The 13,424-nt window shown below is 48.6% G+C and overlaps 1 protein-coding gene across 3 annotated transcripts in view; it reads right to left on the reverse strand.

Moving 5' to 3' along the window:
• LOC126531852 (uncharacterized) overlaps positions 1–13,424 on the reverse strand; it is a 58,991-nt gene that overhangs the window by 30,882 nt on the left and 14,685 nt on the right. For 2 of the 3 annotated variants that reach the window (XM_055071566.2, XM_055071565.2), the window contains one exon: positions 8,759–8,856. The exons of the other annotated variant lie outside the window; for it this stretch is intronic. The gene's annotated coding sequence lies outside the window, so the exon portion shown is untranslated. The remainder of the gene's footprint in view (positions 1–8,758; positions 8,857–13,424) is intronic. 3 annotated transcript variants of the gene reach the window in all.

A 13,424-nucleotide genomic window follows, 5' to 3' on the forward strand; every position in this document is an offset into this window, starting at 1 on the left:
TAGAAGTTTGCTACACGGGTGGAGAGCTCGGCCATAGAGCAGACGTCTGCCCTAACGGCGAGGACAAAAAATTGGAGGACGCTTAAGCTTCGTCTTCAAGAGTGGAACGCGACAGCGTTCCCGTCGACCCGCCAAGGGGTGTAAGACAATGGGCTACGGCGCAGCGATCACTTACGAGGCGCCCCGCATCGGACGCGGTGAGCGTCGAGCAACGGAGCGTTCGGCGCGGCAACGAAACGTGCGCCTGAGCAAGCGGAACGAACCAAAGAACTCGGTGTCTCGGAGCCCCGGGGAAACGATGCACGCCAGCCAAACGTCGTGATCGGCACGGGCAGAGAGATAGACAGATAGTGATCTAATGAATGGAAGGACGCTTGATTCTGCAACCCGTGAGGGAGCAAGGAGAAACGTCGTCAAGGGAGAGGAGTCCGGGACGCGACGCGCCTCGCACCTGCAGTGATATTCCGTAGGAGTCCACCTAGTGGACTGTCCATTTTGGCTGCTCCTGATTGGATGCAGCTGTACTAGCGAGGAGGAGATGAGCGGCCCTAGCCAATCGGGAATGGCTGAAATGGACAGTCCACTAGGTGGACTCTCACAGAATACCTCCCCTGTCCCCGCACAACCCCAATGCGCGCGTGGCGCGCCACCTCTCGGGGCAGCGCCGTACATTGAGAGGAGGGGGTATTCTGTGTTCGCCGCAAGATGGCTTTGCGTGTGCGGATAGCGCTGAAGAAATCTAGCGGAGACGCACTTCGCTACTCGTGTAACTGCGACTTCTGTAAGTTACATGTTCATAATTACCGATATACACCGCAGTATAACTTTCTACGGCTCGTTTCTAAGGCAACACCGCATTCACTAGAGGCGCTTTTGCACCGCTTTGAAGCATCGAACTCGTGGCTGAGTGGTAACGTCTCCGTCTCATATTCCGGAGACCCTGGTTCGATTCCCACCCAGCCCATCTTGCAAGTTGTTTTTTATTCATGAAGTGCCTGCCGGGATTTATCGCTCACGGCCAACGCCGCGGACGCCGACACCGACGCCGACGACACCGGCTTTTCTGCGACACGAGCTCCTGGTGCGACGGGGTGCAAGAGTGCAACGCTATCGCGTTGCACTCTTGAAGGCGAAGCTTAAGCGTCCTCCAATTTTTTTGCTGGTGCGGCTGCACTTCGTGTTTTGAACACGTTTTTTTATTCCTGTGTTTGATGGCCTTGTGTTTAGCTTTCATCGCCATAGAGACTCGCTCACCTCTGGTGGGCATTGCGCAAACGAAAGTAGCAGCGCTTTTTTTTTTTTTTGAGACGTGTTTGCAATGGGAAGAAAGTGTTCCGTCCCAAACTGCAATTCGCGCTACCGGACTTGTACGGAGCGTTAGCCCCTATTCAAAGCTCCCTCCGACAATGTTCGTTTGGAGCAGTGGCTTGTGCGATTCCGAGGGCAGACTGGACTTTGATACCTACCGACGATGTCTGCGCCAAGCATTTTTCAGAGGACGTGATATCCCGGACATATTACGCGAAGCTCAATGGAAAAGTGCTGCTTAACGCCGAAAAGAGGCCTGTACTGTCTAAAGACGCAGTTCCCACCTTATTTCCAAATTGCCCAAAGTACCTCACACGGCCAAACAGACCTTGAAAGCAGCCTTTGAAGAGGGAAGCTCCTGGGCGAGCACCCAAGCGACGTCGGCCGAAAGTCGACGACAAGAATGCGACGCAGCATCTGCAAGCTTCTTTGCCCGCTGCAACACCTGTGGACTTGGAAGTAGCCTTGGAGCTAGCGGCTAAGCGACATCATCTTCAATATGCTGGGAGAAGGAACTTCAGTGTGGCTTGATAACAAAAGACATGTTCCTCACCAACAGGACATCTGAGGACCTTCGAGTCACATCAAAATCCACAAAAAAACTTTGCAATGCTCTCCTGCACGATTACAATTTTAAATATGTCTTGACAAGCAAGATGAATAAATATCGAATTGAACGTTTCTTTGGTAAGGTAAAATTGGCTAGAAGCCAGAATGCCCACCCGTCAATGCCTACTTTCTTGCAGCTGTACCAGACATTATACATTTACACCCTCCTCAAGCCTCCTAAATTTGGCAACCGCAGAGTAGTTGAGGAAGAGAAGCCGCTACTGGACATATCCGATTTCAGGGCCCTTATAAACCCGAACAATGTCACATCAACAAATGACTTCGTAGATGCGCTGTAGCAGAAACTCGACAGCCTTATCTGTGTAGAGGACTGGGAATGACTGAGAATGAATGCGCCGGACATTCCCAACGTGTTATCGAAGAGACCAAAACCCCGTGCACTTCAGCTGCTGCCACGCTGCTGCGCTACAGAACTTAGATGCGAAATCGCTGTGCTTCTTCGCCCGTTCCCACGGCCTGACACAGGCAACAAGCGACACCGCCTCTTGGGAAATGGGCTTTAAGTGCTTCGCGATCCGCATGACATCATTAACTGCTGTACAGCAGATACTTTCGTATCAGTAAAGCATTAGGCCTGACACACGCATGATTTTATTATATGTAAAGCATTTTCTCAGCGCTAGCGTGGGCAGTGGAATCTCAAGGCGCCAGCCCACTGATCTGATGGATGGATGGATGGATGGATGGATGGATGGATGGATGTTATGAGCGTCCCCTTTGGAACGGGGCGGTGGGTTGCGCCACCAAGCTCTTGCTACTATGCTGCCTAATATCCTACCTAGGCTAACCAATGAAAAAAGAGAAAAAAAAAAAACACTATGAACTACCGCGTCCAAACTTTCTGATCCCCTATTTGCGAATTGTGCTGAGCCCGCTGGTCTGAGCCCGCTGGTCGCGGCGCCATCTCTCGTCTCGCAGTAGAACTACAGGGTGCGCCCCGCCGCGGCGGAACATACTATGGACGCGCCGGCGGGCGCAGTGTCAACACCTCAGTACATTCGTACACCGTGCTGCCAGAGCAGATGGAGGATCCGCGTCTTGCGGCTTTAAAGCAGGAGAACGCGCAGCTCAAGGCGGAAATGCGTAAGTTGAGGGCATACCTCGAATTGATTTTTTTATTTTGTTTACAGAATACTGCAGGCCAACTTGTGACCCAGGCAGGAGGGAATACGTTCATACAGTAATGTAATTAAATACGTTCAAAGGAAAGAAGTGCATATGAAATACATTGAATCATATGAGGTACATTGATGGATAATATAAATACATAAAAAACACGTTCTACAAGCATACAATGCAAGGGATTGAATTGAAAGGAGAGAAATATTTACAGTACCAGTTTACACAGTTTTTACACAGTTTGCACAGGTTGTTTTTGTTTTTTTTTCATGCTAACACGCATGAAAGTACTCATGCGGTCACACGTTTATTAGAAATGCAGTTTTTCAATGGCATGCAATATGTTATTGGACAGGAATACATCGGTCGCCAGAGAGTTCCAATCATTTATTGTTCTAGGAAAGAAGGAATATTTAAAGCAATTTGTACGCGCGAAAATAGGGGTTATCTTGTCAGGGTGATAATTTCTGGTAGCGGCTGGAGACAGGGTAATGACCAAGTTGTAGTTCCCTTTTCTTAAGGCGGAAAAGCAATGTTAGGCGTGCTACCTTTTTTCGGAATTCTAGGGTGGCAATATTATTTTCATTAATCAATTGAGAGGGGGAGTCATAACGTCCATAACAATTATATATGTAGCGGACGGCAAGCCTGTTTATGTTTTCCAGTTTTTTAATATTTTTTTTCGTGAATGGGTCCCAGAGGACGCAAGCATATTCTAATCGCGACCTTACGAGTGTGTTGAATGCCAATTGTTTCACGGATGGAGGATAATGTTTCAGCTTGTGTCTCAGTAGGCCCAGTTTACGTCGAGCAGACGCACAAAAATTATCAATGTGTTGCGACCAGGTTAGACGATTGTTGATGCTTACACCCAAATATTTAAAGGAGTCTGTTTCAGAGACCGCGGATTGATTAGTAGTGTATTGATATGTTAGAGGGTGTTTTTTGTTGGCAATGCGCATAAAAACCGTTTTTTCTTCATTAAGTTTCATTTCCCAAGTGTCGCACCAGTCAGAAATCGCAGGAAGACTTTTATTCAGGATCACTTGATCATTGGCATCTTTAATCTCTTTGTAAAGTAAGCAGTCGTCCGCGAACAATTTAATACAGCAGTTCACCAGGCTAAACAGTGGTTCAACAACTAAAATAAAGGCTAGTATGCTTCGCATCCTGGGCTTAACCTTAGCTAAGCCACAGCCATTTTTTTTCTCTCTCGCTCTACCTCACTAATCGGGAGATCACGAGAGGCAACGCGTGGGAGACGCGTCCGCGCGCTTTGCAGCAGTCGTCGCAGACAGACTTCCTCTCATGCAGCGCTTTGTCCCCAGCATTTTGACGCTCGCTACTGTGGCGTCATCGTAGCCATCTTCGCAGCAAACCCTGTCTTGCGCGGCACTACACTTTTCTTCTCACGCTTTCGGCATACCCACCTCCTCCGCTTTTCTCCTCGCGGTCTCTTCGCTATCGCCATCTTTCATGCGCGCTCCGCGTCCACTCTTTCATCCTTTTGCTGTGCTCGTTTTCTCGGGTACGAGGGCACTGAGAGACGACGCCGACGCTCGCCTCAGCAACGGGCGCCTAAGGGATGCTCTCTAAGATGCCGCTAAACAGGTCCTTAGCAAAGAAGAGCTGGTATAGCCATGTCGTATACGCCTCAGAAAGGCTCGACAACGTTCTCCCGCCAAGCAATAATTTTTATCATACGCCAGTAAATCTATTCACTCCGGCAGCTCCAAGTAGCCAGTGGCGAGTGGTCGGCATGCAGAAATCTTCTATTTCTTTTGGGACGGGTCAGTCACAGGCTATTCCGCAAGAATGCAGCTTTATTCAGCATATTAATGTATATTTACCGCATACACATCACTTTGACATTGTGAGTTGCCGCATTCTCGTGACGTCGTTTGACAGCGCGGCTGGAAAGCTTTTGACCAATACCGCAGTGGTAGTGCTGAAAAATACGTGCAGTCGCAAATAATTATTTTTCTTTTGTTCCGTCTAATCATGCATAATCAGCAAGTAATTGTCATATCAAATGGGGAGTGTTTGCGATGTTGGTGACGTCGCGTGAGAGACACTCGAAGTTTTCTAGGGTAGCCGAAAAAATATTCCGCCAATTGTGAAGTGCTGATCGCAGAATTGGAAGAGAAACACTTTAGAATAGCTTTACATTATAGCGCGAATGTATGCGACCAGGGTGTCCAGCCGAAAAATATTGAAACACGCCGAACAGCGTTGTGTCACAGAAAGACATAATTTCTTATGGTCTACGGGTATGTGAAAATTAAAACAGGGACCAAGAAAATTTTTAAGAAGAACTGAAAATCCAGAGTTAAATTTTGAAGGCTAAAATGTTTTTTCCAAGCTTCGTCATGTTGTCTTCATTTTGTTTACGCCACACTCGTTGATAAGACAACTGTCTGCTTGTGAGTGGCTTTCACAGAGTAAGAACTAAGTCAGTGCGTTTTCGTGAGCTTGTGTAGTGCCGTCCAGCGATGATGATACGGAAAAAAAAAAGAAGCAAGAAAACGCAGTCAAGCCAAGTAGTTCTTGAGGGGATGCCGTGCACTGTATTTCTCTACACCCTCGAGAATAAGAAAATGTGGACAAAGAAATCAAACGACCGCTAATAAGCAGTGCCCATTAGCACAGCTGGGCTACTCCGCAGCTGTTTTGTAAATACCGAGATGGCTTCATTTATCAGACCTCATCGCCGAGCACCCCCAATGCCACGGAGATAATAAAAATAACGATAAGGGTGGCGCAGAAAGAAAGCTCGCCAAATAAAGAGCGCAAGAAGGTAAGAAAGAGCGCTTACGGAGCTGCCCATCTCCCAGAATCACGCGGTGGAAGGAAAAAAGAAAGAAGAACAGAAATTGAGCGAAAGACGCTGAACGAAAGATCCACGCCGTCGAGGTGGCTCGGGGTTCTCGTGGCTGACGTGATTAATGGCGACTGGCGCGTAATTAATGCCTGGGGTACGCCCAGTGCCGTCTACGGGAATAAAGGGAGGGCGCGGGAAAACAAAACAAAGAAGCACTGATTATGCGAAAGCAGAAGCGAGGAAAAACAAAAAATAAAGATCGATAACACTCGCGAAGCGAACCTTGTATTTTTTCGCGCGCCATTTTTTGTTCGCCGGCCGTTTTTCGTCGGCCTCTTGCTGCGACTCAAGTCGCGTAGGAAGCACAGTTGCCCAAGTTCGCGTGCGCGCTACTTGCAGTGGCGTCCTTTTGTGTGAAGACGCGGCAGCGAGGTAAAAAAAAATAAATGATATATTGGAGATTTCATTGCTCGAGAAGCGTAGAAATAAGAGTTCGACTCATGCGTTTGCCAGATATATAGTTTAGTGACGCCTAGTTTAGACTAATCGAGCGAGTAAGTTTATTTCTCCTTTTCGCTTCCGTGACGTGTTATACGTACTTTCATTTATAAATTAGAATGCACGCCGCGTAGTTTAAACAAGATCTTGGTTAGAGGGCACAATACTATGCGTAGAAATACATTGCACAGTTCGCATTTATGCATGACTGCAAACGTAAGCGCGCAGGAAATCAGATAATTGTGATATACCAGTTTTGTCGCCCCCCCCCCCCCCCGCAATTTTCATCATACCAGGGGAGAGAGAGAAAGATAAATGCAATCCTTAATGATATGCTGGAGATGTTAGCCTGGCTGATCTCCTGACATGCTACTCCAGGTGCTGGGTGATGATTATGGTATACACATAGACACACACACACACACACACACATGATAGACACATTTAGAGTCTAGTTAAGGCTTGTGGGCCGCAAGAACATCAGCAGCGCTTTCGTGGCGCCACGTAACGCGCAAGTGGTGCCGCCGCACTTCCAAGCTCGAGTCCCGTTGCAGGTGTAGTGCCGCCTTCAAAAACTATCTCTTCGACAGGTAGCGGCAGCCGTCGCACAGAACGATGTTGCAGGTCTTAAGGGTCGTTACATTCAGAACACATTGGCGAAGCCCTCAGTTGAATACTGCATTTGAAGTAGTTCGTGTAGGCCAGTCTGATGCGGTGGAGGCATTGTTGCTCTTGCCTACTGAGGCCTCGCGGCATATAAAAGTCACAAGATGGATCGATTTTATATAGGGGTATGTATACTGATGGCTGTAAACACCAAGCGTATGCAGAATCTAGTGTTGCCGCGTCTTTTCCCGAGACGGGATATGGGCCATTTCTCTCCAAGTGTCATGTCCAGCTTTGGCAGCACAGTTAGCCTGGGCCTTGTGTTAGCCTTGTGTTCCGCAGTGGGCTGGTAGCCACGGCAGCACAGCGCTGTCGTGCAGTTCGCAAGCTTTGATGCGTAGGCGCCTGATGGCCATGGAGTTGTTCCTGCGTTCTTTGTAACTTCAGGGACTGGAGGCCCGGTCCTGCAGTCGGTGAAGAAGACTGAGCTCCCTGGTCTACAGCGTAAGCGAAATCTGCCCGCTGTGCTGCTGGCTCGGTCGCTGTAGCTCAAGTACAGTGACAGAGAGGGGCAGAGATGGTAACACTTGCAGACGGAATCCAGCCACAAATGGCAGATGATGTAGGTGTAAAAGAACCATCAGTGTAATTATATGACGGTAAGCCCGGTAACTGGTGGTCATGTGCTCTAGAGCAAAGTATACCAGTGCTGAACCGTGAGTATCTCTCTTGCTCTTGAACCCAGTCACTGATGTAGGCATTGTCGTAAGAGGAAAAATAAACGATTGATTGAGTAATTGATTGAGCAAAAGAACAAATAAACGAACGAGAATGAACGAAGGAGCGATTTAGTGACTGTATGCAATCTCTGTAGAAAGGGTGCATACTGTAGGAAGTGTTCAAACGTGGTGTGATTGAGAAAACTTTCTAAGCATTGCGTCCTCCTATGACTAGTTATTTTGCTGCTCACTTCGAGTCTAGCAACTAAAGTCTCGAAACTAGACCCTGCCAAAAAAAGTATCTTTTAGCACACCTACGCTACCTGGCAGTATCACTGACCTATCAGCGAAACTGTCAAAGTTTACCGTGATATATGTAGGATCGTGCCACAGTAGCTTGGTATGACGGAGAAAATAAAAATAAACTACGAGGGAGTGCCACGTGTCGAGGTTGAACAGTATTCCTGTGATGAATTTCGCACACAGGCTTGCAATTGTCCTGCTGGTGCTGCTTACGCAGCTTTCGGACCCCCATTTTCAACATCTGAGGCACTAAGCCCACACACCTGTATCTTTACAGCGCAAGCGTACGCTATACTCTCGGCTATTCAACACAGAAGACACAAATATGTCGCTAAGGCTGTTGTCTTCACAGACTCATTAGGTGTCGTGAGAGCCCTAATTAGTTCACGAAAACAAAAGAATTCACTCTTGAATTAACTGTATAGCTTGTTGTGCTCCGCATATATGTGCACCCAAGCGATTGTCTTGCGCTAGGCACCTGGCCATATAGGTATAAAAGGCAACGCAGCTGCCGACGAAAACACTACGTCAGGGGGTTTTAGCGACACAGATAGTAATGTTCCCATCCCTTCCACAGTCCTAAACTCTTTTCTACGTCGTAAACTGAGGAATCATTCGCAAGGAGTGGGATACACAAGCAATGAATAAACTAAACATGATAAAACGAAAACTAGGGAACTGGATAAGTGAGAAAATGGCATATGGTACAAGGATGTACTTGCTTGCCGATTAAGAATAGGACCGACCCACTTACCCTACTCACTCTTACCTCTTGACTGGGGGTGGGGGATCCTCCGATTTCTATTAAGGGCGGCAGTAATCTCAAAGTCCTCCATGTTTTTATTGAATGCCCTGCAATAGAAGCAGAGACGAAAAAGTATTTCCCTTCTGCATATCGCGAAAATATATCTTTACCCGACATCTTTTTCTTAGGAATGAACCACTTTTTAACCTGAAGTTAGTCCTACAGCTTTTAGCTGAAACAGACACCCTGAAAATAATTTGGCCAGGTGATTGTTAGCACACGATTAACAGCCCTTGTATGCAAGGGGCTTTTTCGAAGCTCTAGTGTCATTATGTTTTGTTGAATCATGTCTTTAACGAAACCCAGTTGCCATAGCCCACATAACTACCTAGTCAGTGTCATTATATTAGTCCCTATTATTAGCGCTTATATATATATATATATATATATATATATATATATATATATATATATATATATATATATATATATATATATATATATATATATATATATATTGGTTCCTATATATTGGTGCTTTTCGTTCATGTACCGCACGCCAACCGCCAAGCCGTGATCCAAGTCCGGGCCGCAAAAAGAACACAGTATAGTAATACTGTGAAAGATGAAACTCACATTTATTGGGCGAACCTGTGCCCACAAAGACAGGCTACACTTAAGGCCCGTTTATAGTCCGACGTAACGCCCGCGCGCGCGCACTCTACGTCACGTCGGCGAAAACGACCCCTCTATGGGCGTCTTGCGCTGGAGTTTGAGGTATAGTAGCGGCGCCTGGTGGCGGCGCGGGAAACGACATCTGGGTCGTACCAGCTTGGGTCGTATTGAGCCCTGGCTGTGGCGAAGCACGTTTCTAGGCCGAGTTTTGCGTCGATTCGCACTTTTTTCTGCCCTGTTGCGAGTGCGAAAAGGCTCGTCACTTCTCACAGACCACGTCGACCACGCTGCGAGCTAGTCGCAGCCTACAGTTTAACGAAAACGGACTCTCCGTGTGTCGTGGGACGTAATGCTGGAAGCAGAAGGAATCGGCGACGCCGATTCAGAGGGACCTAGCTCAGCATCGAAAAAGCGTCACCGTCGATACTGATGCGTCGTGGGCTCCCATGAACAAGAAGGCCTGAATCCCAACATCCGATTCTATCGTTTCCCTTCAAGGCCTCACGAAGCGGAGCGTCGGGCACGCTGTATAACTGCAGTTCGTCGCGCTGGGTAAGCGAAACTTCGCGCCATGCTGACTGCTTCACCTGTCTTGAAGCTTGCTTGATTATACATCTGCGTTCTAAAATTCGGTCTTTTGCACCTACAGTCCCGACGGCAGACCGACATAGCAGCAGGCATGGCTGGTGATTCACGATTCGAAACCCGGCCACAGCGACAATTAACGATTCGACCGGTGCGAAGTGGTGAAGTGCCCAGGTGTGTGCAAATGACCACAAATGGCCGGGTTGATTCGGTGATAATTCACTACCCCACTACGAGCAGCACAGGTTAGAGAGTTAAATGTGCTCATACTTGACCTCAAGCCAGCATGTTGAGGCAGCGCAGCAAGATGGTATTGATTACAGCAGATCGATTTTCGAGCGTTGTCATTAAAAGCTACATCAAGCGAGTAGCGCACGAGCTCGCGCTGCGCGATTAGCACGTACGTGCGAGCTCATATGCATTGCATCAGTTATTACCAGTTACTAAAGGGGATAGATGGCCGCTACTACAACGCAGGCCTAACTACTTGTTTCGGCATGCAGTCAACAAAGATTGCAGGAGACCCGCCGTTTCGCGGCATGTCGAAAGACCGCTGCCGTCGCGGCGCGTACGATCGTGCGCTCGAGCAGTTCGTACATCGCGGTATGCTGAAAGACCGCTGCCGTCGCGGCGCGTACCGTCGTGTGCTCGAGCAGTTCCGTACACATGATGCCTGCTCATCGCTGCTGTGGATTCATTTATAGGAAGCATGTCGTCGTGTTTGTGCGCCTGAATCTAGCAGCGTGCAAACCTTACCTGAAGTTCCACTTCGTACGCGACTCGCTTGACTTGCGATTGACACCGCGCTAAAACTTCGCCGCCTAATTCTTGAACGGCATACACGTATTCGGCACTGCATAATTTCTTGCCTTTACGCAGCGTGCCACTCCTGAAAAAATCTTCGGCGCCCGATATTCGCTGCAGGCCGTGATACAACACAACCGAAAGTGGCGGGTCTATATTGTAAACGTGCTTTCCGAAGCAGACGACCAAGCTTGGTACGACCCATTTTTGGACAGAGGGCGCTTTTTAGCACCTTTTTCGCAGCGCCCCCTGGGCAATGCAAGAGCCCCATAGTCGGGCGCACCTGCGCAGCCAACGTAACCGGCGGCTTCCAACGCGCCCCGACGGGCCCGGCGCCGATATGGCTCCTGAGCCATTCGCGCGTCGAAGTCGGCGGAACTCTGGCATCACAATGCATTGCGCGCGAAGAAAAAGGCGCCAGCACAACTCCGCAGACGGCTTTTGCGGACGGCGCGCGACTTGGCGAACCTTCTGCGCATGCTCCGAAGATAGCAGCCTACAGCGCGCGCGTTGAAGTGTAGAAGGGATGGCATCTCGGCTGGCGCAGCGCAACCGACGTAGCGCGACTGACCGCGAGCGACGCTCGCCCGCGCGCCGATAACGTCGGACTATAAATGGGCCTTAAAGAACGGTGACAGCGGCGAACACAGTCGACGATCGTCGGAAATCTGATCGGCGGGTCAGGTGCGTCGGCTTTTTTTTATACGTCAGTCGTCGAATGTTCCAGAGTAATTGCTGGGACCCGCGTGTCTTCCACAAAGTTCTACACTATTCGCGTCGCGCATACGTGCAATCAGGTTACACAAGGTTCGGTCACAGACAGCGAATAGAAGCATAGATAACATTCCGGAAACTTCCGATACATGCACGCGCGTCCTGCGCTCCGCGATAACATTTGTTAAGCGGTGAAACGTGGTCGCCCGATAAAGATAAACAAGTACAGGTGTCAATATTGTAGCGTAGTTTAAAGATGGAGGCTGGCAAAAACTACGCTGTGTCTTTTTTGGCGGACCAGAAGGAGAGCGGGCAGCTAAGGCGCGTCATCGTCTTTCATGGCGTCGACATTCGCGCGCACCTTCCTACGGTGAGAAAGCCCCACATCATGCTTTTCAATATGCTAGGGTAATGACAGCGCAAATTAATCCAGCGCGCGTAGACGTTGCTGTAAGAGCGGCAGAAATTTTATTGCAGTCTTATTTAGCTCGTTAATTGGCGTTTCTTGTCATTGGCCTGCCCACACAAATCAAGGCTCATATCGGTATCGTCCATTTACCTACGCCTTAGCCGCGCCCTGCCTCACGAGGTTAACCGTCCTTCGACCAGCGAACACGAAAAGGGCGTGCTCCTTCGAGCTGTGCTCTCGAAACCAGCCCGCACTGCAAGGCTCGTCCTGACACAGTGGCGCGGCTACGCTCGTGCACTTAGTTCCGCCAAGCACTTGTGGATTCCGCGTGTTTAGTTTAGCGCGAGACACTTCAAACGCTGGAGCGATAGCTATTTGCTTTGCGCTTTTGTTCAGCAGCACATCCGTCTTCCTAACGCGCAGTACCAATCAAGAGACGCGCCCGCATACCTCCGAACTCGTTCACTCCGGTTGATGATAAGGGAATGAAATACCTTTAAACCTTACAGTAAACATACTCCGACACATTTGACAACTTTTTATCGGTGCCCTAAGCCATGGTTTCGTGCACTTCTGCAGCTGTGAGATTGCGCTCGAATTTCTCATTATGGAAGGCTTGACAAATTTTATTGCCTCACGTGACTGTGCTTTTAAGCAAGAGGTTCATTTTAGTGCAGGACAATTTACTATATACGCACATTTATCGGCATCTGATCTAACCGAGCGAAGTGCCTCCATATTGCAAGCATTGTAAACGCTAGTCGCCATCAGGCAAGTATGTGCAGTCCACGATTGCGCAGCTCTCCATGCTTGTGCTGAGTTGCACGGGCCTTCGCGGTGCGTTTCACGCCTGCAGTGTGCGAGTGTGGGCGATTTTCTGCATGTTAAGTGCGTTTTAGCAGTGCGCGTGCGCACTAGAGATTTTGACAGGAACTCCGAAAACAGTGCGTGGCTCTAGCCACAACTTCCATTCTTGCCACTGGTTATCAACTGATGCACCTGAGTCAGAACATTAGTTTCTTTTGAAGTCGTTGTTTACTTTCCTTTTGTAGTCGTCGAGCTAGTAATCTCCGAAACAAATACTGCGTTCAATTTTTACCAAGGAAGTGGGTTTGATCAGGCAGCGGTATTGATTCCATGTGTAGCATTCTGCTGCAATGATATTTGTTGGAGATTTTCCGTTCGCCATCAGTGGAAGCCAGTCAGGTCAGTGCCAGTTTCTGTGTCTGCAGCGGACATCTTTTGTGGCTCTGCCCTGGTACTCAGCCTATTAGGCACAACATACTCGGGGATGCCAATCTAAAGCTGAATGTTCCAGAGGACTTACCTTTTGGATAACGGACAACAGGTACGCCAACTCATTGCGGAATGCAGTGCCTGCATCACACGGGGTTGTACGACTTCGATTGCCTTTTGTTCGTTCTCTTACTAGATATGCCATACGGCATTTCTCCAGAACAAAAAAAAAATAATAATAATGAGGAACTC

This window comes from Dermacentor andersoni, chromosome 5, assembly GCF_023375885.2.
Source record: "Dermacentor andersoni chromosome 5, qqDerAnde1_hic_scaffold, whole genome shotgun sequence".
In the NCBI taxonomy this organism is placed as follows: domain Eukaryota; kingdom Metazoa; phylum Arthropoda; class Arachnida; order Ixodida; family Ixodidae; genus Dermacentor; species Dermacentor andersoni.